General features: G+C 33.6%; 1 long non-coding RNA gene across 1 annotated transcript; it reads left to right on the forward strand.

Annotated features, from left to right (window-relative positions):
• The first annotated feature begins 1,037 nt into the window (after positions 1–1,037).
• LOC149145668 (uncharacterized) lies at positions 1,038–5,743 on the forward strand. Its single transcript, XR_016264167.1, has 2 exons — positions 1,038–1,756; positions 5,198–5,743. It is a non-coding gene; the product is annotated as an uncharacterized LOC149145668 (long non-coding RNA).
• Positions 5,744–26,182: the final 20,439 nt, after the last annotated feature.

Raw genomic sequence — 26,182 nt, forward strand, 5'->3', positions numbered from 1 at the left:
TTTCGTTGATCGGGTGTATAGTCAGGTTTTCTATTGTTTTGGGTTCCAATAATTTGATGGATATTTATTAAGGTTAAGTGAATAGGGGTTTAATTAATTTTAATTCCGAATGTATTAAAGGGTGTAACCTTGCTTCACTTTGGAGGTTATGTGGGTATAACTCATAGGTTCACATGGGATATTTTTAGGATGTCAGTTTACTGGGATCAGAGAAGGAGAGAGGGAGGGAGATAGTGACAAAGTTAGAGGGAAGAGAGAGAGAGTAATGTGGGGGAGAGACAAAGGGAGGTGTGATAGAATGACGTAGAGAGGAAGGAAGAGATAGAAGACTCGAGAGAGAGAAGGAGCAAGAGATGGAGTTAGAGGGGGAGAGAGAGGGAGGGAAGAAGAAAAACATACAAGGAGAATTGTGGAGAGAGAGAGAAAGAGAGAGAGAGAGAGAGAGAGATATGGAGAAAGAGTGTGCATGTTTAGGGGGTGAGATAGAGAGAAAGAATAAGAAAGAGACACATAGATACAAATATAGATATTATATAGTATTATATAACCAACCTAGATCCATCTTAACCCCATATCTATCAAATGCCGGGAGGGATCAAATCTCTCGAGATGCAAACCTTTCCTCAAGTTTTGCACTCAAAAAAGAGGTTTCCATCTTGAGAAATTTGATCTTTTTCGATGCTTGATATATTCAAGTTAAAATTTAATTAGAAAAAAATAATCTACTCTTAAACAATATTCACATCAATATATCAATCCATTCTTTTTATTAGCTATTTTTCAAAATATTTATCACCACAAATTCTTCTCTTATACTACCACTATGAGCTACATAGTATCCAACCCCAAATACATCAATCCAATAGACTTATTATATTTAAATCTTCTCTTATACTACCACTTTGAGCTACATAGTATCCAACCCCAAATACACCAATCCATTCTTTTTCTGGGCTATTTTTCAGAATATTTATCACCACAAAATCAATAGACATATTATATTTAAATCTTTTCTTATACTACCACTTTGAGCTGCATAGTATCCAACCCCAAACCCTAATTAGGGTTTACGAAGAAATGTACAATCAAAACCCTAGTTAGGGTTTACGAAGAAATGTACAATCAAAACCCTAATTAGGGTTTGCAATTTCACATTTATATTCAAGAAGATCGCATCGGTCGAGGCGGATGGAGTGGAAGGGAAGGCGTTTTTATAGTGAAGGCTACAATGGTTTATTTTTACCGGGGCTCAGTTAACCATGGTGACCCCGTCTAGAAGAGGACCGACGCTTTGACCCCGTCCAGAAGAGCACCTACACTTTGGTTTGGATGAATTGTTAGTATTTCCGGACAAGCCAGAATCACAGAAGGGAAAAGCTTGAGTTATGTGGGGAATGGCTTCTGTCCATGTGGGTATTTTCTGTGCCCCATTGTTCAAATTCAAAACGGTGTGAGAGTGAGTTTGTCCTTCTGAAACCCTAACCAGGATGAGCACTTTACCTACGATTTCAGAGGGTGATATTATCTTTTGATTTAATCTTCTTCTATATTGTTGGATGCCGCTGGTTGATCTGGAGTCAGAAGATGAAGCGAATGTGTGATTGTCGTCGGGACCTCGGTGGTTCAAGATCACTTATGGTGTTCATAGCCCCCGGGGTCCAGACAACAATAATACCTCGCCTTTGGTTGCACAGAATTGGGAATCTTATGCCTCATCGAGTAGAAGCAGCTATTGCAAACGCCTCTGTCCAATTGGGTATTTTCTCTACCTGACAACACCCTGAATCAATATAATGTCCAGATAGGCTAGCGTGGGTCCATATTGTGTCAGATTTATTGAGTATTAAGAGCTTGGAGGTGTAGAAAATGTTTCGATTTGCCTTTTTTAGAATTTCACTTTATTTTGATCTGTTCTGCTTGATCCTGCTCACATGCCAGGTGAAGAATTCAATAGGTGTTTAGATGAAATAGCATGGATCTATATTGTCTCAGTTCTATTGAAAACTATGTCCATCTGCTTTGTTTGTTTATTGTTTGTTTGTTTGTTTTTTTAACTAGTTTGTTGGTTTTTTATCATTTTGTTTTATTTTGATATGTTTTGCTTCATCCTGCTCAAACAGGTTAAATTATTAAATTGGTGTTTGTATGAAATATTGTGGATCCACATTGTCTCAGGTCTATTGAGAAATATGTCGATCTGGTTTTTTATTTATTTGGAATTTTGATTTATTTTGATCTGTTTTGTTTTATCCTAATTACACTGATGAGGGTGAAGAATTTAGTGTCCAGATGAAATAACATAGTTCCATATTATTGAAGATCTATTGAGCTGCAAGCCGCTCCAGCATCAAAACTATTTCAAAATCCAATCCTCCTTTATTTTTCATATATATTTTTTGAAATTTGTTTTATTTTGATCGGTTTTGCTTAATCCTGCTTATATGCAGGGTGAATAATTATATTGATACCCAGATGAAATCGCATAGATCCATATTATCACAGATCTATTGAGCTGCTCTGGTATAAAACTGTTTCAAACCCTAACTCTCTGTTTTCACTCTCTGCACTTTGCCTGATTTAATTTAAAGGTCTTGATCCCTTATGGTGTACTGGGCAGGTTTGGAGGAAACAAGCTTAATAGCTCCTGTCAGCTATTGTTGTCTCCTGATATTTTTTTATTTTTAAAAACATAATTACTCATGGAGAAATAGATTTGTGGGGATGTAAAACCCAGCTCTCAGCTGGCACATGAAATATGATTGATGTTCGACTCTATCAGTTACAATGAGTCTATGCTTCCATGAAACCCTGTGCCCAATTTTAATGAAACCCATGTGACCATCATGGCATGCATAAGATTTATGCATGTTACATGGGAAAGCATCGCCGCACTTGCTATATGTGTGCCCCCTGCACTGTCCGCTGCATGCCCCTCTATTTTGTTGGGCATGATATACATTTTGATGCAGGGGAGGATGGATATAGAGATCTTAGGGGAGAAATTGAGGATTTTATAGACTATATTGGGCATGATATACATTTTGATGCAGGGGAGATGGATATAGAGATCTTAGGGGAAAAATTGAGGATTTTATAGACTATTAAATTTATATGGGTACATGGATTTATTAAAAGTATTAAAAGTGAGAGGATCAAATTTCATTTTATATATATATATATATATATATATTTTTTTTAAATGTAAAACTTGGAAACAGAGATACATTTTAAAAGATTTTTTTAATGCTCGATAAATTAGTGATTTATATAAGGAGTTGTTTGTGTGATTTTTTGGACTTTTTGGTGCCGGAATTCTGTTGAAAAATTCGAGGTGAAATCTTGATTTGTGTTATTTAAACTCATTTGTTAACTGCCTATTTAGATTCAGTACACTAAAAAACCCTTGATACTTTAATTGTGTGTATTAACCATCAATCTTGAATGCTGCCGGATTTTAGAGAAATTTGACTGGAAAAACCCACCTGAAAACTACCAAAAAGTCGCACTAAATACAACTCCCTATAGATTTTCAGAGATGAGTTTGTGACTTTTATTGAAATCAAAAGCTTGATGGTTAATGCACACAATCAAAGTGTCATAGGTTTTTTAATGTGCTGAATCCAAATATGCAGTTAAAAAAAAAGTTTAAATAACACAAATCAAGATTTCACCTCAAATTTTTCTACCAGATTCTGGCACTCAAATTTTTCTATCAGATTTTGTCACCTGAAAGTTCAAAGAGCCGCACTAAAACAACTCCAATCTATAGTGATTTTTTTGTGCATTTGTAACTTTTAATTCTTTAAATTGTTTAATATTGAAATGTTGAAATATATTACTAAGATCAACATTAACTTTCTCTAGAGTTCATATTGAAATATATTAATTAATATCTACATCAAATAATTTATTGAAATATTTATAAAGGAAATATAAGTTTTGTTTTACTTTAAATTTTAATTATTTTATTTCTATAAAATTATATTATTTAATATAGAAAATATTTTATTTACAATTCCAAAAAGTGGAAATAAAATATTTTTTCCACATTTTTTCATATTAGATTGTAAGATTAACAATGAATCAAATGAGTGTAATGAGAATGAAGTTATTAATGTTTTATAATGCTTTTAATTAATATCTACATCAAATAATTTATTGAAATATTTATAAAGGAAATATAAGTTTTGTTTTACTTTAAATTTTAATTATTTTATTTCTATAAAATTATATTATTTAATATAGAAAATATTTTATTTACAATTCCAAAAAGTGGAAATAAAATATTTTTTCCACATTTTTTCATATTAGATTGTAAGATTAACAATGAATCAAATGAGTGTAATGAGAATGAAGTTATTAATGTTTTATAATGCTTTTAATTAAAAATAACCAAATATGTATAATTTGTTAAAATTGAAGCCGTGCAATGAGAATGAAGTTATTAATGTTTTATAATGCTTTTAATTAAAAATAACCAAATATGTATAATTTGTTTTATAATGCTTTTAATTAAAAATAACCAAATATGTATAATTTGTTAAAATTGAAGGCCGTGCAATGAGAATGATGAAGTTATTAATATTTTATAATGCTTTTAATTAAAAATAATCAAACATGTATAATTTGTTAAAATTTGTTAAAATTGAAGCCAAACTAATGCTTCCAAGTCCAAGACAACACTTCACCGTCGTCAGCTGCCACCCAGAAAGGTGTCTATGTCCACGACTGATGTTGTCTGCAGCTGAATCTACCATGAATTTACCTCACTGCCCACATGAGTTTCACATGTAGCTAATTCTTATCAGCTCTGTGCTCATCTATAAATTTGTATTTGTCTGAGCATTACAATGCAAGCCAAGGCAAGACCTTCCATGAATCCACCATGTCGCTGAATCTACCACACCGCCCACATGAATTTCACATGTCGCTGAATCTACCACACCGCCCACATGAATTTCACATGTAGCTAATTCTGATCAGCATTGTTCTCATCTATAAATTTGTATTTGTCTTGAGCATTAGAATGCAAGCCAAGGCAAGACCTTCCGTGATATATAAAATCTGTTATTTCTTTTGTTCTCCATTCTTATCTCCTGTTGTGTCTGTGATTAGTTTTATTGCCTACTGTGCTGTTCTGATATCAATAACTGATATGAGAACCAAGTTACGAAGTGTGCTTATCTATCCATGGCAGCAACGCTTCACGACTGTTATTTGAGGGCATTGTGCATGGTTGTCCTGATGTGAATCCCTTTGAAGGGAGATCTGCCAGACGGATTTGCAGTGGACCGGCTGTTGTGTTTTTTTGGTGCCCGCTGTGGGACCTGCGGAGGGTCGAACTGGGAGCGTAATTGTGTGGCGCCTACCGTGCCTGCTGTGTGTGAGAGTCAGGCTTATTTTTGTGCAACGTGGAACTTTCAAAGTCATGTTGAGCTTCCTTTCAAAGGGGAAGGAGGAAAACAAGTTATCGAAGATTGTGGTGGAGAATGAGAACGTAGCTGCCATGGTCAAGAAGTGGTACATGGGCGGATCCTCAGCTGTCTCCGATACCACCGTTACAACTCTGGGAAATGGCATGGCCGACTTGCTCAAATAGTAACAAAGGAGAATGGTCAGTAATTCAGATCAAATGTGGTTTTGACAAGTATAGTTGTGAAATAATTGACGAGACAATGGTGTACAATTCGAACTTTATGACTTTCATCCCTTTGTTTTAGAATTTGTGATCAGCGCTCTTCAACGTTTTATATAAGTGAAACGTGGTATATGTTTTATTAGGTGGTGGATATTTTATAAGTATCATGAAAAAATAAGAAAGTTTCAAAGAGTTTGGATTTTGAAGGGGAAAGAAAGCAAGGAGTCAACATATAAATCATTTTTAAAAAGGAAATTAATTTTGAAGTTTAATTTTAATTAAAGTTTTATTTTATAAGTAGAGTTCTATTGTTGGGAGTGTCAATTTTATTGAGAATGGAGACAGTTGCATTATTGACATGGAAAAGTTGTCCTATGGAAATCATAGATTGACATAGATTGAGGATATACTGATTTTAAAGGACTAATATTCGTTAATTGAGGGTACAACGATGATAGATGAAAAGTGGAATAAGCTAGATAGAAAGACTATTGCAACAATCTGCAAATATCTAGCAAAGAATGTGTATTTCAATGTGTCTTGAGAAAAAGCAACAAAAAAAATATGGAAGAAGCTCCATGATTTATATAACACGATATCAAACAAAGTGTTATTGATGAAGAAGTTTTAAAATTTCAAAATAAAGGAGGATGCTTCAATTGCTGAGCACTTGAGTGAATTCAATATTATTACTACTAGTGAACTTGTTTTTGTTAAAATCATATTAGATGATGAAATTATAGCCATTTTGTTAATGTGATCTATGCTAGACAATTGAAAAAATTTAATTGCAGCGATGAATATTTTAGCACTTGTAGGAACCTTGAAGTTTGATGATATTAGTTGCAATTTAATGAATGAGGAGTTGTGACACAAGTCAATTGTAGAAAACTAAGGAGGATAAGTTCTAGCTTTAGTTGACTGTGTTAGGAGAATTGATTGTGGTCGACAAGGGCGATCAAGATTGAGAGGCTGATCGAAATCAAGGAGGGGCAGGATCATTTGCTTTCGTTGTTGCAAATTTGGGCACTTGAAGAAAGAATGTTGAGTCTGAAAGAAAGGACAAAAAGATTAGCAAATCACAACTCATCCAACACAAATGAATTTGAGACTACAGGATCATCTGCTTTGATTGTGGCAAACCTGGGCACATGAATAAAGAATGTTGTCTGGAAAAAAGGACAAAAGGATCAGAGACCGACGAGTACAAATCACAAGTCATCCAACACAAATGAAGGTGAGACTATTGTTGTAGTCACAAATGGTGATGTGTTATTTACTGTTTTAATAGAAGATGCATGTTTATATACATCTAGCAGTGGCTTTGATTGGATCCTTGAGTTTGGGGCATCTCACCATGTAACCCCATGTAAAGATAGTTTTATTGCATATAATCTTGGTGATTATGGTAGAGTGCATTTGGGGAATAATCACTTTTGCATTATTGTTGGAGTGGGAGATGTCCGGATCAAGATGAAGGATGACCAAGATATATTGTTGAAACATGTCAGACATGTACCAGAAATGTGCATGAGTTTGATCTCTATGGGACCGTTGGATGATGAAGGCTATTCCAAAAGCTTTGGAAAAGGAGGTTCGAAAATTAGCAAAGGAGCATTGGTCATGGTCAAAGGACCGAAGACATGAACTTTATATACATTGAATGCAATTATAGGAAAATCAGAGTTAGTTGTCACAAAAGAAGGAATTTTAGAAGATATGTGGCATAAGTGTTTGGGTCACATGAGCGAGAAGGGCTTAAAAATCCTTGTTGGTAAAAATTTATTGCTAGGTTTGAAATCTAATATTTTTGATCTTTGTGAGCATTGTATATGTGGTAGACAAAGAAGAGTGTCATTCCTTAAAGGTGACCATGCCAAAAAGAAAAATGTGTTAGAATTGATACACTATGTGTTTGGGCCTATTAACATCAAGTCATTAGGAAGAACATCATGTTTTGTAATGTTTATGGATGATGCATCTAGGAAGCTTTGGGCCCTACCATATGAAAAATAAAATTGAAGTGTTTGAAATATTTCAAAAAGTCCATGTTGCTGTTGAAAGAGAGACTAACAAATTGTTCAAGTGTTTGAGAACAGATAATGGTAGAGAATATTGCTCAAATGCATTTAAAGAATATTTGCAACATATTTGCCATAAAACATGAGAAGATGGTGCCTGGTACTCCCTAACAAAATGGTGTTATAGAAAAGATGAATCACACCATTATGGAAAATGTAAGAAGTATGTTGTCCAATTTTGGTTTAGAGAAGCATTTTTGAGCAAAAGATGTAAGGACAACTTACTACCTTATAAGTTGATCTCCAACTACAACCTTGGATGGGGGTATCCTTGAAGAAGTTTGCACTGATAAGATGTTGAATTATCACTTGAAAATCTTTGGATGTGAAACATTTATACATATTCCCAAAGAAACTAGAACTAAGCTAGATGATAAATCTATGAAATGCATTTTTTTGGATATCCGAATGAAGAATTTGGTTATCGTCTATGGGAACTAGTCAAACATAAAATTATTAGAAGCAGAGATGTTATATTTAATGAGATAGAAATGTTTAAGAGGATTGTAGGTGAGTTGGAGGTCAAGAAAATTATTCACAGGTTAGAAGAGCAGCATAAAGACATCCCACCAATGCAATCAAATGGACAACAAATTCAAGAGCAGGAAGGACAACAAGTGGAAAGTAATGAACATCAAGAAGAAAGAATCTTGTAGGAACCTTTACAGGGGATACAATTTGATAATCCACCACCACAGTTGGTTCGCAGATCTTCTAGGCCTTATAAGCCTTCTTCATAAAGGTATCTTCTTTCAAATTGTACTTTATTGATTGATGAAGGTGTGCGTAATTGTTTTCAAGAGGCTTGTAAAGTTGAACACAATAAAGAATGGAATAAATTAATGGAGGAAGAAATGAACTCTTTGCTAGAAAATAAAACTTGGGAGTTGGTAAATCTCCTGAAAAGTAGAAAGACTTTACAAAACAAATGGGTTTATAGGATTAACAATGAAGGTGACAACAATGAGAGGTATAAAGCAATGCTGGTGGTAAAAGGATTTGCCCAAAAAGAAGGTATTGACTTCACTGATTTTCTCACTTATTGTTAAAATCTCATCCATTAGAGTCATTCTGGTCTTGTTGATGCTTTAGACTTAGAATGTGAATAGTTAGGATGTAAACGCTGCTTTCCTCCATGGTGAATTGGTGGAAGAAATTATATGGAGCAACCATAATGCTTCATGGAAAAAGGCAAAGAAGAACTTGTTTGCAGGTTGAAGAAGAACTCTATGGGTTGAAACATGCACCTCGACAATGATACAAGGAATTTGATTCATTCATTTTGGAACATGGTTTTCATAGGTTGGAAGCTAATCATTGTGCCTATATCAAGGGGTATGATCAAGGAAAGTATATCATATTATTGTTATATGTGGATGACATGTTGATTGTTGGGCATGATAAGAATATGATCAATAGGTTGAAGAAAGATTTGGGCAACAAATTTGCAATGAAGGATGGGTCCAACACAACAGATATTGGGCAAGAAGATCATGCATCATATGAAAAACAAAAGGTTGTGGTTGTCACAGGAAAAATATATCAAGAAGGTGCTTGATATGTTTAATATGAAGAATGTCAAGTCGGTTGGTACACCCCTTGCAACTCACTTCACGCTGAGTACTGATTTATGTTTTAGTGATGACAAAGAGAAGGAAGAGATGAACAGGATTCCTTATGCTTCAACAGTGGGCAGTTTGTTGTATGCCATGGTATGTACACAACTACACATTGCATATTCAGTGGGAGTAGTGAGAAGGTTCCTCGCCAATCTAGGCAAACAACATTGACAAGCAGTAAAATGGATTTTGAGGTATCTCAAGGGTACTAGTCATTATTGTTTATGTTTTATTCATAATGACACTGTTCTTGTAGGATTTACAAATGCAAATATGGCTGGAGATATTGACACGAGAAGGTCCACTACAGGTTATTTGTATACATTTGTAGGAGCAACAATATCCTAGGTGTCAAGGCTCCAAAGAATAGTAGCTCTCTCTACAACATACACATAGTACATCGCTGTAATAGAGGTTTGTAAGAGATGTTGGGGATGCAATGATTTCCTAGGAGAGATAGGGATAAAGCAGGACTAGTATGAGTTATATTATGATAGTCAGAGTGCCATTCACTTGGTGAAAAACCCAACATTTTACTCAAAAACCAAGTACATTGACTTAAGGTACCATTGGATTTGACATGTGTTGGAGGAAGGACAATTATCCTTGGAAAAAATCCATACAGATAGGAACCCTACTGATATGCTCACTAAGATTCTATCAAGAAATAAACATGAGTTATGTAGAGGCATGGTAGGACTCAATGTGACTTGATTCATGATTCTTATTTGGTTTCAAGTGGGAGAATGTTAAACATGAAGACAAATCGACGCGTACTGCTCCAACGTCGACATTGACACACTGCCATTTTCAGCTGTCACTAACCGCCACCCACGTCGAAAGGTGTCGTCGTCCATGACCAATGCCGTCTGCAACGGAATCTACTACAACACCCACATGAATTTCACATTTAGCTAATTCTTATCAGAGCTATGCTCATCTATAAAATTTGTATTTGCCTGAGCCTTAGAATGCAAGCCAAGGCAAGGCCTTCCATGATTAATAAAAGTGTTTGTTATTTCTTATGTTCTCCATTCTTATCTCACGTTGCGTGTGTTATTAGTTTTATTGTCCGTTGTGCTTTGTTTGATCTCAACATAATCATCTACTTTTTTATTATAATTGACATTTTTTTTATTTAAATTATTTTTTTAAAAGACGTGTAAACTCCAAATTGAGCACAAATAAAATTACACATCCCCAACTAGTGATGTATACTATTGAGATATATACATTGTTTGATGTTAAGTTGGAGGGTATAGATATGCATCAATGCGTATGCCATTAATTTATGTAGGGTGCTTATTGTGTTGGAAGGTGCTCTTGTCCTTATGTTATGTAAATAGTTTAACTAAGTTAACTTGCATAAAATAAAATAAAAAGAGGCTTGAATTTCTAAATAATTTAAATTATAAAAATAAAAATAAAAATTAATAATTATAATTGTAGCTATAAAATTATAAAGTTAAATTAAACTATTGGACTTTGGGTTTTGACAACCCATAGTTTTTCCCATGGCATTCTTCTCTAATGTAGCCTATTTTGTGTGTTGAAGCTGGTAATATTGCGTAATTTGTTATTACACAATCACTTCACAATGTATTCATATCTATCTATTGTTGTAATCATTGAAGTGGAAAGGGAAATGGACATAGAATGAGTGCCAAAAAAATATCTAAATATGATAATAGGTGAGTTTGCATATGATGCAGAGAAATTGCTCGTGGGGGACGATTTGACACAGGTCCTTTAGAATCGAAGAACATTAGAGACTATCTCAGAAGCTACACACAAAGCATGAAACCATTAACGCCAAGAAGTTTTTCCAAATGAAAAATGCAACCCTTTAGATAGAGTTGAGGGAAGAGAGGGAAAATCAAATAAATTTCCAAAACTTCCCCAACCACACCCATGAAAAGAGCGATGCCATTTATGTATGCACAAAAGTCTTGTAGGAAGGTGAGATGAATCCACTTCTATGAACGATGGGTCCTTGTGTAAATTCACATATAAGGGAAAACCAAAATTGTTGGGGTACAACATGGAAACGGGTAATCTTTTATGCCTATATTGTGAATTTCATCATCAAATCATACGAACACTTATTTGTTTGCATGGTTACAAATATTTTAGGGATATTTTTAGTAGTGTTACTTTGGGATCTTTGACATAATTGGCTTGATATCATCAAACATTCCTGGGGATCTATTGGCATTCAAAGGTTAATCATAATTTTTTAGAATGGTTTGCTTCGAAATGTCAATTATGTGAAAATCAAGAGAATTTTTTGAAGACTTTACTATAAAATATTTGATGAATTGGTTGGTATACTCGGAAAGCTCTTGGGGACAAAGGTCGTTTCGTGGGAGGAATTTGGCATGTAGGACTTTAGACTTTAACATGAAGGACTTTACCCTAACTCGTGACAAAGTCCTCCCAAAGACCAATCTTTATCTCCAAGAGCTTTCTAAGTATCCGCAACCAACTCATGGAATATTTTATCGTAAAGCCTCAAAACCACTGTCTGGATTTTCACACAACCAACACTCTGAAAAATAATGATTAACCTTTGAATGCCAATAGATCCCAAGCAATTTGCTTCAAAAATGGTCGATGATATCAAGCCAATGAGGTCAAAGATCCTTGTGATTTCTTTACAAACATCCATAAAAACAACACTGATAAAATTCTCCCTAAAATATTTGTAACTATGCAAATATATGAGCGTTTGTATGTTTTGATGATGAGATGCACAACACAAACATACAAGATTAACCTTTTCCCATGTTGTACCCCAATAATTTTGGTTCGTCTTTATATTTGAATTTGTACAAGTACTCAACATTTGCATTAATTTTATTAATTTTTTGAAAACTTGACACACTGGTAGGCTGTAAAATGTAAAATGAGCTAAGAAGTCATACTGGGCTGTAAAATGAGCCTCTCTAAACAAGTCATTTTCAAATAAAAGCAACTATGTTGCGAATTCTGCAATGAAGAATGAGATTGAAATAGGCATTGGCAAACTTAAATATAAATAAGAAACAAAATTGGAATAATTAGTATCGAATTTATCTTGATTTGACATAACAGTCTCTACAATCGTGACTCGTGAGGGGAATTCTTCATTGATGTTTTCAATCCGAGGTTGTCGCTTCCAAGGGGGTTTCCATAATTCTTGGTACATCGTTGTAACAACAATCCAGAGCCACCGTCCATCTATGAAAGAAACAATCGCTGCTCAAGTCTACGCGAGTGTAGACTTTGCTGGTTCATCTACGCGCATTGCAAAGTGCCTTGTTGATTGTGGAGGAGTCTGTGGACTAATACTGTTGCGATAATTGACCATGGACTACTAGAATTTCAATGAATGAGTTTTCATCATTAAAATGACCTCAATGGAACCACACTAGATGTTCAATCATGAACTGGTCAAAACAACGAACCACAAAACTTTGTATAAAGACCTAAAGGAGATGGTGAAAAACTTTGTATAAAGACCTGAAGGAGCTAGTGGTGATTATAAATATAGATTTTTCGAAAATATCTAAAATCCCAACTCAATTATTTAACCCCACTCTTATCTTATCTTATCCTTATAATAACCATTCCAATGGGTGTATTTGTAACATCTTTTCTTGGTAATGACCATTTCATATAAGGGAAACCATATTTCTTCATTGATGTTTTCGACCTGGGGCTGTCGTATCCAAGGAGGTTGCCATAATTCTTGGTAAAATGCTATAACAGCAATCCAAACCTGTCAATCTATGGAATCTACAAAAAAGGAAACAGTCGGTGCTCCATTTTAAATCAAACCATGGGACTAACATTATAAACCCAAAATAGGTAAACCCAAATATAAACCCAACCATGGGACTAACATTATAAACCCAAAATAGGTAAAATGTGACATTCAACCATGGGACTAACATTATAAACCCAAATATAAATACTACAAACACTAAAATAATCGTGATTTATTTTGAGGGTTTGACAATTCTTGTCACAATGCGACATTCAACCATGGTTGACCATGTTTGGCTATGATTGACAATGGTTTACCATGATTCATATTATAAACCAAAGAAAATAATAAACCCAAGGGATTGATATTATAAACCAAAATGAATAATAAACCCAAGGTATTAATACTAAAACCCAATAGATTATGAACCCAAAGGAATAATATTAAACTTAAGGGACTAATATTATAAACCCAACATTCTTAAAACCAAATATAAATATGACAAAGTCTAAAATAAACATGATTTATTTTCATGGTGAGACAATCCTTGTCACAATGTGACATTCAACCACGGGGGACCATGATTGATGTTATAAATCTAAGGGAATAATAAACCCAAGGGATTGATATTAAAACCCAATTGAATAATAAACCCAAAGGATTAATACTAAAACCCCAAGGGATTATGAACCCAAGGGAATAATATTAAACCCAAGGGACTAATATTATACACCCGACATTCATAAACCCAAATGTAAATATTACAAAGACCAAAATAAACATGATTTATTTTGATGGTAAGACAATATTTGTCAAAATGAGACATTCAACCATGAGACTAATCTGGTACACCCAAATATAAATATTACAAACACTAAAATAAACATGGTTTATTTTCATGGTAAGACAATCTTTGTCAAAATGCGACATTCAACCATGGGACTAATATTATAAACCCAACATTGGTAAACCCAAATATAAATACTACAAACACCAAAATGTACATGATTTATTTGATGGTGAGACAATCCTTGTCACAATGCGACATTCAACCATGGTTGACCATGATTGATATTATAAACCTAAGGGAATAATAAAACCAAGTGATTAAATACTAAAACCCCAAGGATTGTGAACCCAAGGGAACAATATTAAACCCAAGGGAGTAATATTATAAACCCAACATTCGTAAACCCAAATATAAATATTACAATGACTAAAATAAACATGATTTATTTTCATGGTGAGGCAATCCTTGTCACAATGTGACATTCAGCCATGGTTGACCATGGTTGGCTATGATTGAAATGGTTGACCATGATTGATATTATAAACCTAAGGGAATAATAAATTCAAGGGATTGATATTATAAACCCAAAGGAATTATAAAACTAAGGGATTAATACTAAAACCCCAAGCGATTATGAACCAAAGGGAATAATATTAAACCTATGGGACTAATATTATAAACCCAAATATAAATACTACAAACACTAAAATAAACATGGTTTATTTTGATGGTGAGACAATCCTTGTCACAATGCAACATTCAAACATGGTTGACCGTGCTTAGTTATGATTGACAAAGGTTGACCATGATTGATATTATAAACTTAAGGGAGTAATAAACCCAAGTTATTTACATTATAAACCCAAATGAATAATAAACCCAAGGGATTAATACTAAAACCCCAAGGGATTGTGAACCCAAGGGAATAATATTAAACCCAAGGGAATAATATTAAACTCAATGGACTAATATTATAAACCCAACATTCGTGAATGCAAATATAAATATTACAAAGACTAAAATAAACATGATTGATTTTCATGGTGAGACAATCCTTGTCACAATGTGACATTCAGCCATGGTTGACCATCCTTGGCTATGATTGACAATGGTTGACCATGATTGATATTATAAACCTAAGGGAATAATAAACCCAAGGGATTGATATTATAAACCCAAACGAATTATAAAACTAAGGGATTAATACTAAAACCCCAAGGGATTACAAACTGAAGGGAATAATATTAAACCCATGGGACTAATATTATAAACCCAACATTGATAAACCCAATATAAATACTACAAACACTAAAATAAACATGGTTTATTTTGATGGTGAGACAATTCTTGTTACAATGCGACATTCAACCATGGTTGACCATGTTTGGCTATGATTGAAAATGGTTTACCATGATTGATATTATAAACCAAAGGGAATAATAAACCCAAGGGATTGATATTATAAACCAAAATGAATAATAAACCCAACAGATTAATACTAAAACCCAAGGGATTATGAACCCAAGGGAATAATATTAAACCCAAGGGACTAATATTATAACCCCAACATTTGTAAAACCAAATATAAATATTACAAAGTCTAAAATAAACATGATTTATTTTCATGGTGAGACAATCCTTGTCACAATGTGACATTCAACCACGGTTGACCATGGTTGACCATGATTGATATTATAAACCTAAGGGAATAATAAACCCAAGGGATTGATATTAAAACCAAATGAATAATAAACCCAAGAGATTAATACTAAAACCCCAAGGGATTATGAACCCAAGGGAATAATATTAAACCCAAGGGACTAATATTATAGACCCAACATTCATAAACCCAAATGTAAATATTACAAAGACCAAAATAAACATGATTTATTTTGATGGTGAGACAATATTTGTCAAAATGGGATATTCAACCATGGGACTAATATGGTAAACCCAAATATAAATATTACAAACACTAAAATAAACATGGTTTATTTTCATGGTGAGACAATCTTTGTGAAAATGTGACATTCAACCATGTGACTAATTTTATAAACTCAACATTGATAAACCCAAATATAAATACTACAAACACCAAAATAAACATGATTTATTTTGATGGTGAGACAATCCTTGTCACAATGCGACATTCAACCATGGTTGACCATGATTGATATTATAAACCTAAGGGAATAATAAACCCAAGGGATTAAATACTAAATCCCCAAGGGATTGTGAACCCAAGGGAATAATATTAAACCCAAGGGACTAATATTATAAATCCAACATTCGTAAACCCAAATATAATTATTACAAAGACTAAAATAAACATGATTTATTTTCATGGTGAGACAATCCTTGTCACAATATGACATTCAGCCATGGTTGACCATGGTTGGCTATGATTGACAATGGTTGACTATGATTTATATTATAAACCTAAGGGAATAATGAACCCAAAGGATTGATATTATAAACCCAAAGGAATTATAAAACTAAGGGATTAATACTAAAACCCCAAGGGATTATGAACCGAAGGGGATAATACTAAATCCATGGGACTAATATTATAAACCCAACATTGATAAACCCAAATATAAATACTACAAACCTTAAAATAAACATGGTTTATTTTGATGGTGAGACAATCCTTGTCACAATGCAACATTCAAACATGGTTGACCATGTTTGGCTATGATTTACAATGATTGACCATGATTGACATTATAAACCTAAGGAAATAATAAATCAAAGTTATTTACATTATAAACCCAAATGAATAATAAACCCAAGGGATTAATACTAAAACCCCAAGGGAATAATATTAAGCCCAAGGGACTAATATTATAAACCCAACATTTGTAAACCCAAATATAAATATTACAAAGACTAAAATCTCATAAACATCTCATCACTTAACTATCCTAAATCTCTCATGTTCTCCTACATTCGAGAACATTTACAATTATGCCTCACAATATTCAATTAAATCCTATTCTGATTAAAACCACTCAAAACCCTTAATAATTACATTAATTCAACATTTAGGAAACCAACTTCCTTAAAACACAAGACCCCCTATGTCTACTAAAATACTATGATTTTCCTTGAGCTGAATGCTCTTGCATCATATCGACACTATATGTGAAACATATAATGTGTCATTCCTTTGCTAGCATGATGTAATGGAGTGCATGTAATGAAATCAAATCTTAAACTAATTTCATAAATGAGAATTTTACTTTGCAAAAGAAATTAATCCTAAGTAAGAACAACAAATTGTAATTGAAATCCTAAGAGCATGAATTCAAATAAATAGGCCTAATCTACATTGTAAAAATGCATGTCATAATTGGTGTTTATTCTTCTTAAACCATTTATTTAGGGCCTAGGGGTCATTATTCAATCTTAAGGGACCAAAAAAAAATATTTTTTGAGCAAATTTCAGCAAGTATATACACATTGGAAGAGTACTATAAGAAACAATACATTTACTATAAGAAACTACAATTCATCGAATGACAAAGAAAATCAAATCCAAAATGGATGAGAAATATTTTTTTATTGACTAGGATGTATTAGGTCTCCATTCCAAGTGGAATCACTCAAGAATACCTCTATTAACCCATGCTAAAAAGTAGAAGAAAATTACTAGTCCAAAATCTAGAAATTCGAGAACTAGTGAGCTAGTAAATATATCAAATGCCTAACCTAATGAAGTGCAAATGCAATAGGGTAATTTTTTTTATTAACTAGAATTTTTTTTGATCTAATTCAATTGGAAACAACTCAATTTAAGTTTGTTATCATGCTCTAAAAAATAGCAAAAATTTATTCTTATTTTCCATAAGGGACTTCCACAAATCTACATTTGGGAATAAGAAAACTAATCCAATTATCTCAATGATTACTATGACCTCCCAAAGTTGTTCCAATGATGAAAATATGCTTATGATCCTACAAAATAAGCTATTTCAACCATTTAACCCAATCCTACAACAAGAAATCATTAATACCAAATGTAGAAATAGAAAAAAAAACAAGAACAAGAGATGCATGTGAATAAGAAGTGAAAGGAAGAAAGGTGAATGATACAAAAGGGATCTGAGGCTCCTGGGATGGCCGAGCCCAAGGAAACTCAAAGTCCTATGAAGTAGACCAAGATTTAGAAGCTTAGCATGTCACCAATATTCATTATTTCCATCAATACAATTACATCCCTGTAGAAAATGAAAGTGGAGTTGCAAAAATATGAGTTCTCTCCACAAGAAAACTAATAAAAATTGACCCCTGGAGGGAAATTAAACTTGGTAATTATAAAAAATGATTAGGAATCATTTCCCATGAAAGGATAAAGCTTTCCCCACCAAAACCGCTTGATTAGTGGATCTGGTTCCCAATACTAGGAGTATGCATTAAATGGCAGTGAACACATTCCTAGATTTTGTCAATCATTGGAGCTCCACAATCTGTGCTATGATTCCAGAATATCTTGTTGATTTATTATTTAATATTTATCCTCCTATAGTAGGGAGCAGGTCCTTATATTATCACCTCCTCCAAATATCCATAATTTGCCCAATATTCTCACAATATTCCACAAAAATAAATAATATTAGGCACAAATATACAATTATCCATAAACCTTCCTAATCAACATATTAAAGTAAAAAATACAATATCTAATGCAGAAAGAGAGGTTTAATGTGTTGAAGGATGGTCAGATGGGCCTTAATTTATGTCTAATTTAGAGGCCCATCAGATATCTTGTCTGCAACATCATCAAATCAACGTGATACATATATAACATAATCAGAATAACATATAGACATGTATCAAATAAATACATCAACACATAAACATCATTCTAGGTAGGGTCCAGTCATCAATGAAAGGCCATATCAACAATGCATGCTATGACCTTATGTATGACAACAACCGTTATTCCATCATACATATTTCCACATGCAACCATAAATATGCATAAGAAATGCCTAATCAAATACACATACAGATAACGACATGTAGTCAAGCATAAGCAATCAATTCTTGTAACCAACCTACAAGGCTGATACATGTAATCAAACAATCAAGAGTGCAACCCAACATACAAGGATGTAATCAAGCTGCATATAATCAAGTTGTGTATAAGATGAATATAATCAAGTAACCAATCATATACTTATGATGTTACATTCCACAAAAACACATCAAGTTCCTCATGATAACCTCATTACAACCATGGTCAACATGATGCAATGCAACAAGAACATGGAACACAAGTGTAAGAGACACATATGCAACTGACATGCGTGCATGAGCAACACAAACTACCCATTCAATCGGAGGGGTGAACCATACTCTGATACGAATCTATAACACCCCCTCCCAAGTCTATCTAAAGTAACCATGACAACCGGGGTAAACATGAGACGAGAAGCTACTATGATCAAATTCGACCTCCTATTTGGCCTTAAGGAAGTGGAATCAATGGAACATCATTCACATTCATCCAACGTCATCAACAAAACCCTTAGGAGACAAGTCATCCACTCAGATAGCCTATCCCTAAGTCCCACTGTTGTTTTGGATCTCTTAGGCCATATTCACTCTCATGCTATGGGCAAGGGAGTGACTAGCAACCTGAAATCGCTCTCACAGACCTGCTTGCCAGTGACGTCGATCAAATTTTCCAGTTTTGTGTAGCGACCCTTGGATTTAAGCCACGTTTCTAGCCCAGAATCCCGAACTCTACCTAGATCTTGCTATAACCTTTAGAATTCATTAAAGACATGATAATAATGCCTTCAGAATTCATTAAAGACATGATAACAATGTTGATCAATAAAAATAAACCTCAGGAATAGGCCTAAGCATCCCCAACTGGGACTAACATTCTATCAAATAATTGGGATCAATGTAACCTACAGGTCTCAATACAGGGCATAAATCACTGAAAAACCTATGAAACATAACCAAAAGGATCACCTCCTTCTATATTGAACTACTACATCATTAATTTGGTCTTACATCCATCCATTTAACAACTACAAGTAAATACATGAAATAACCATGACATGAACCATTCATTTAACCGTGCTTATAACCAGCATAAAACCATGTAAATGTCACAGATAAGACAACCATTAAACCCACATATAAATCAATGAAAAAGTAAGAGAACTTAGCTTTTATTAATCATAGGGAAATCCAACTAGGTTTGGGACTTCCAAGTACCACCCAATCATAGACATGGCTGAACCAAATCCCTCTTTCAGCTAGTCACCCCCATACCATATTCCAAGCATGAATGTGGGATCTTATGGAACAACCAATACAAGAACAACCAAGGGAATCGAGAGGTTAAACCACCTCCACCTTAGTGAAACCGTGACCACACCAAAACCGATGCTCCAATCAAAACCGAACAGAACTTGGAATGCCATTCGGAATCCATCACTATCCTTGTGGAATTTTCCATCCCCTTCTCTCTGAGGATTTACCGAAATCTAAACTCGAATCACTAGGCCCTAAACCGAGAAATCTCCGTCAGGATTTACTGCCTATCCCGCAGAAACCGACCAAGGGATTCCTATGCCTTTGGTAATGGAACTTGAGAACACCTACGCTTCAGATTCTGAAATCCATACAAATATAGGCACAAGCTCAAGTGTAGATGTTCCTCAGACATCACAGAGTATGGAACATTGAATGCAGAATATCAGGGAGATGCATCAGGAGGATATAGAAGTAGATATTCCATCGTCTACAAATGGAAAGAGGAATCATGAGGTTCAATGGAGGCTTAGGGATGCTCAGTGGTTTGTAGGAGCTCCTACGACGAGCAGTACATAACAGAGAGAACCAAAGAGGTACATTGCGTACATGGTATTAGTTAGTGAGTTGGTTGATAGCGAGCCTTCCAGCTATGAGGAGGTTGAGCAATAGTAAGTGTGACGAAATGTGATGCTTGAGGAGTATACCTCCTTCATGCAAAATGATGTTTGGGAGGTTGTACCTAGACTGACAGACAGGGTGGTGGTTGGATCACGTTGGATATTCAATATTAAGCATGGTGTAGATGGCAACATAAAAAATTACAAGGCAAGGATCATGGCCAAGGAGTTCTCTCATAAGGAGGGAAGAGACGATGAAGATAGTTTTGCTCCTATGGCCATGTGTACTTCTATATGAGATGTGATCTTATTAGCAACACATATAGGATGGCAGTTCCATCAAATGGATGTCAAGATGGCATTCCTAAATGGTGAGTTGGAAGAGGTATACATAGAACAACCAGAGGGATTTGTGGCACAAAACAAAGAGACCTATGTATGCAGGTTGAAGATAACTTTGTACAGTCTCAAGCAAACTCATGGGCAAGGAGGAGTACCCACTGACAATTTGATGTAATACTCGATGGGGTCGCTGGGATAGTAGAGAGGCTCCTTCACAGTGACCTTCTTTGTAGACCCGCTCTTCATCCTCATCTTCATGTGGAGGCTCATGGACACTCCATCAATTTCATGCTCCTTCTGTTGAGACAATGTTGCACAGAGTTGCAGTGGGAGGATAACCAGGAATGTCAGCTTCAACTTGGCGGCCACCATGGTGCCAATTCTTAGGGAATGCTAATCGGGAAAGAATGGGATTGTATTCCACTATCCCGCCATCCAGCAATCTGCAGTGTGGGCCATTGGAGGAGATTAGTGAGACAACAAGGTAGGAATTGTATTCCACCATCCAACCATCCATTCACCAAGTAGGTTGAGGTTGATTTATCATTCTTACCCCACCTGCAGTGTGGGCCATTTGAGGAGATTAGTGGAGCTTATCATCGATAGTCCCTATCCCTGAATGAATGTAGGGTGATTTATTGTTCTTATCCAACTTGCAGTGTGGGTCATTTGATGAGATTATCGGGGACTATCATTACAGGTCTTTATTGATTTATCCCAGAAAAAAGAGTATATTATTTGGAATAATCTATCAATGATTTCATAGAGTAGGATTTCACTCTGGCTGAATGTTTTGAGCTTCTGATAATTGTGTTATTACATTGGGGAATAATTAGCTCTTAGCTAATCAAAATCAAATTTTGGATTTTTTTAGCTTCCCTGTATATTTTATGGGTTTTATCTAAAATCTGATCAGAAATTATTGGAATATCAAATTTGAATTATTCAATAGGTATAGATTCATAGGTTTTTAATGAATATGAATTTATTTATATACATTTAAAAATAAATTCAAATAACAAAAGATAACGATCTTATTCAAATTTTACCTATTAAATTATCACAAAAACTGCGAAACAAAAAATAAATCTAAAATTATTAAACTTCATCTTTATTTTTATTTTAAAAATAAAATTAAATTATAAGGGTCTCACCCAAATTTTGCTCAATAAATTATCAGAAAAACTTAAAAACAAAAAATAAATCTAAAATAGTTAAACATCATCTTTATTTTTATTTTGAAAATAAAATAAAATAAAATAAAAGTATTACTTCTTCGAATAATATTGTAGTTATGTATATGATTCTCCATATAACAATAAACATTAATAATTAGGAATAGAGCATCTTTAATATTTTGGAATATATATTTTTAATATAAAAATCAAAACAATAAAAACTCATTTTTTGGGGTCAAATTATAAGATACTTTTTTCACAATTCGGCTATCAACCTGCCAAAGACGACCTCTTCCATGCGACTAAGAGAGATCATGATAAACACCACTAACCATTCCTTTTAACGCAGGGTGATTCTTATTAAGAAAGTAATCAAGATTTGATGGTTGGAATGGAATTCTCGATGGAGGTTTTATGAATGAAAGTGGAGTAATGTTTGAGCTTTCAATCACAGGACATTGATTACAAACATTTTATAGCAGATGCTAATATTGAAAACGTGCATAGTTAGTAAGGATTGTAGGATTACAAACATTTTATAGCAGACGCTAATATTGAAAACGTGCATAGTTAGTAAGGGTTGCAGTTTCAACCTTCTTTTAAATCATGTAATTTTTGTTTGATCCGCATAAGAAGAGGCTAATTTTAGATCTCTTAGTTACTAATTTTTTCCATGCTTTTATAGTATGGGTTTCATTTTGGTATCATGTTATTTATGCACGGAGTATTGGTTACAATAATTATTATAAATGGTTAAGTGTTATGGATAGTTTTTTGGAAGAAATTTTTTCTCCTTTCTATCTTTCAATCGTGGTTTACTTGTTCTCCTTAGGTAGAATTTAGCATTTACTCCTAGTTTTCCTTCCCTAACTATCCCATCTATTGGTAGCATTTACTCCTATTTTTCCTTCCCTAAGTCCAAGGTATTTCTTGGTTAGGATGGTTATATTCACCTCTTTATGGCCATGGGATGAGTTACTAGTGAAAGATATTCTAGAATTGGGTAAAAGTTTAAACCATCACCCTACTTTTAAAACCTTAACATCCATTATAGCTATGGACCCTCTTTCCTCTCTTCCTCAAACCAAAATTGTGGGGTGCCATTTTTCCTTGTTTCTTTTGTGGGTGGTGTTCTTTTCTACATCCCTATTTTAGGCCACCTTGTGTTAATTTCTTGTTAGGGACTATTTTTAATCGTGAAACTTTTAGCCTCGTTGTTGGTTTTATATACAAGATGGGAAATTCTTCCAAAGACACAATTTTTGCCCCTAAACCAACCCCTCTCTGCAAGAGTGCTTGATGCTTAAAAAGTGCAAAATTAGTTGCATGCAAGCTACCTCAAACTTCCAACTCTAGTTCTTCGAGTACACAAAAGGGAAATGGAGGATATGGACAAAAAAATAATCATTGGCCAATATTTTCTTTTTTCATATTTAAGAGAAAGATTTTAATGATGATATTTAACTCTTTGGAGTGATTATATTTGAATGGCTCTAGTATAAAATGTTTGGATACAAATATATTCAACCTAATGAGCAACCTTTCCTTATCATACAATTAATCTCAAGATTGACATTGTGATTCCACTTATGTACATGATTGAATTGCCATTCATTCATTAGGTTAAGGAGTCACTTCCAAATTAGAATTGTAGTCAAATTAATTTTGGACAACATCAATTAAATATATTTTCAGATATGAATAATTAAATAAAACATATAAAGGATTTACATTACATAAATGCATAAAACATGTCGATTACTTAACTAATAAAAAATAGATTTATATGACATGGGAAAGTAACTAATTCTACTAAATTCCAATGCTTTGAACCATAATACACCCATGGATGCATAAAAACACAAAATACCAAACAATGAGAAGAGTAATTAAGAAATAATTTAATATTTCATTTGGTGGCATGAATTACCACTCAGTTTTCTCATAGTCATGCATACTCATGCCCAACAACTTTCATACATTTAGTCTTCAACTCCTACAACCCCAAAGGGGATGAGGGTAGTGTCCCAAGATAAGTGTGACATGTATCAAATCTATATAAGGCACTTGGATAACATAGCGTGATGAGAAAGAAATTCAAGTTTTGCATGGTAATATGTGTATGGTAATGGACTAGAAAACCATTGGAATGTATGCCTTGAAATTCACCAAATTGATTGGTAAAATAAGAAACTCAACTTGAATAATTTTATGGTTGGTAAATGATATTCATTGATCTCTCATCATATAGTACATCAAAAGAATATTGATTCGAAGTTATTTTCATTTGTTAATATAAATGGAGAATGAAATTTTTGAGTAACGAACAAATATAGACTTCATAATTCACCATTAAACCACTAATAAGACTACAAGAGGATTTCTTAGTACATAAGAAACACCAAACAAATCACACATAGATGACTCATTGGAAACTATTTTTAGGATTAGACATAAACCCTAGATTCCATAGATTATGGGTATGAATTTATATCAAACCCCAACGCAAATTTTCTATGATGTATACCTCACTATTTAACCTCAATCTCCTAAAACTTTTGTTTTCTAAATCTTCTCAAAAAATGGTTATAGCGAAAATGCCAAGATGACTTGATTGAAACAATAAAACCCTAGGATCATGCTCTAAAATTAAATATTATGAACCATGTAATTTAAAATGAATACAATCCAATTAAAGGGTAAGACATCAATTTACAATTATGTTAATAGATAAGATAGAATACGATGATCCTAACAATAAGTCTCAATATATATATATATATATATATATATATATATATATAAGACAATCTTTGGAATCATAATTAGGCATGAAATTAAAGGTCCTCACCGACCTACTAATATAATAAATAAATTAATAGTGAATTTTTATTAGGGCCTTAATATAGGGACCCAAAGGACTAACCACAAACGATAAATAAATATGGAATCAATTTTAAAGTATCTATATACAATTTTTTTTTTATTTTTAAACATTTAAAGTAATTTAGTATTTGTTTTTAATATAATAAAATATTTTGAAATTTAATATTCAATTGGAAGTGATAATAGTCATTATTTTATTTCTATTAGATAATTATATCATTTCTCATCCATAACTATGCTTTAAGAGTGGAAAAAGTAATGAAATGAACTTAACAGATTATTTCACCTGCAGTACCCAGTTTGGAAACTTGGTGTCTAAAATATTGAGAAAGTAGTTTGAGGCATCTAATAGAAATATTTTTAGGGTAAAAAATTTCTTTTCTTGAGTTTAAAACCTTTTTATTTTTATTTTTTCACAAAGAGATCTTCCTAATGGCACAAAAATTACCTCAAGTGGTCTCTGTATGCAAAAGTTATGCCTCGAGGAAGTTGACCTTCTTGTTTTGGCCACCATGAGTCAAGAGGATTCCATGCCATCTCCATTATTCATGGAAAATGGGATAGCCACATTATAATGATGAAAAAAAATCCATAAGAGTTCACTTTTTAACTCTAGTTAAGAGTTAAAGGAGTCGAACATAACTAGTAGTAGGCTATGAGGCTATATAATAAATGGGTCAATAAGAGGAAAAGGGGTTCAATTCTATTAGAGTGCATTTTATTCATAGATGAACATAGTATCCAAGAGTTGATAGTGAGAGAGAAAGAAGAGAGGAATTGTGGAATATAGTACTTCATGAGCCACATGCCTCACTTATTTGTACTTCCATATGTTTCTCATTCACAGAAAGAGAGTAGAGTGGCATCATCTTCTAGTTGGGATTTATTTTGAAAGGGTTTCCCTGGTTATCTCTTATGTTAGTTTGTGGTTTTTTAATTGCTGGAAATAATACTGAGAGGGGGGAGGGGGAGGGGTGAATCAATATTAATAAATCAATAACATT

Source organism: Pinus tabuliformis, chromosome X, assembly GCF_031772625.1.
Source record: "Pinus tabuliformis cultivar Carrire ecotype Pingquan chromosome X, CPIR1, whole genome shotgun sequence".
Taxonomy (NCBI): domain Eukaryota; kingdom Viridiplantae; phylum Streptophyta; class Pinopsida; order Pinales; family Pinaceae; genus Pinus; species Pinus tabuliformis.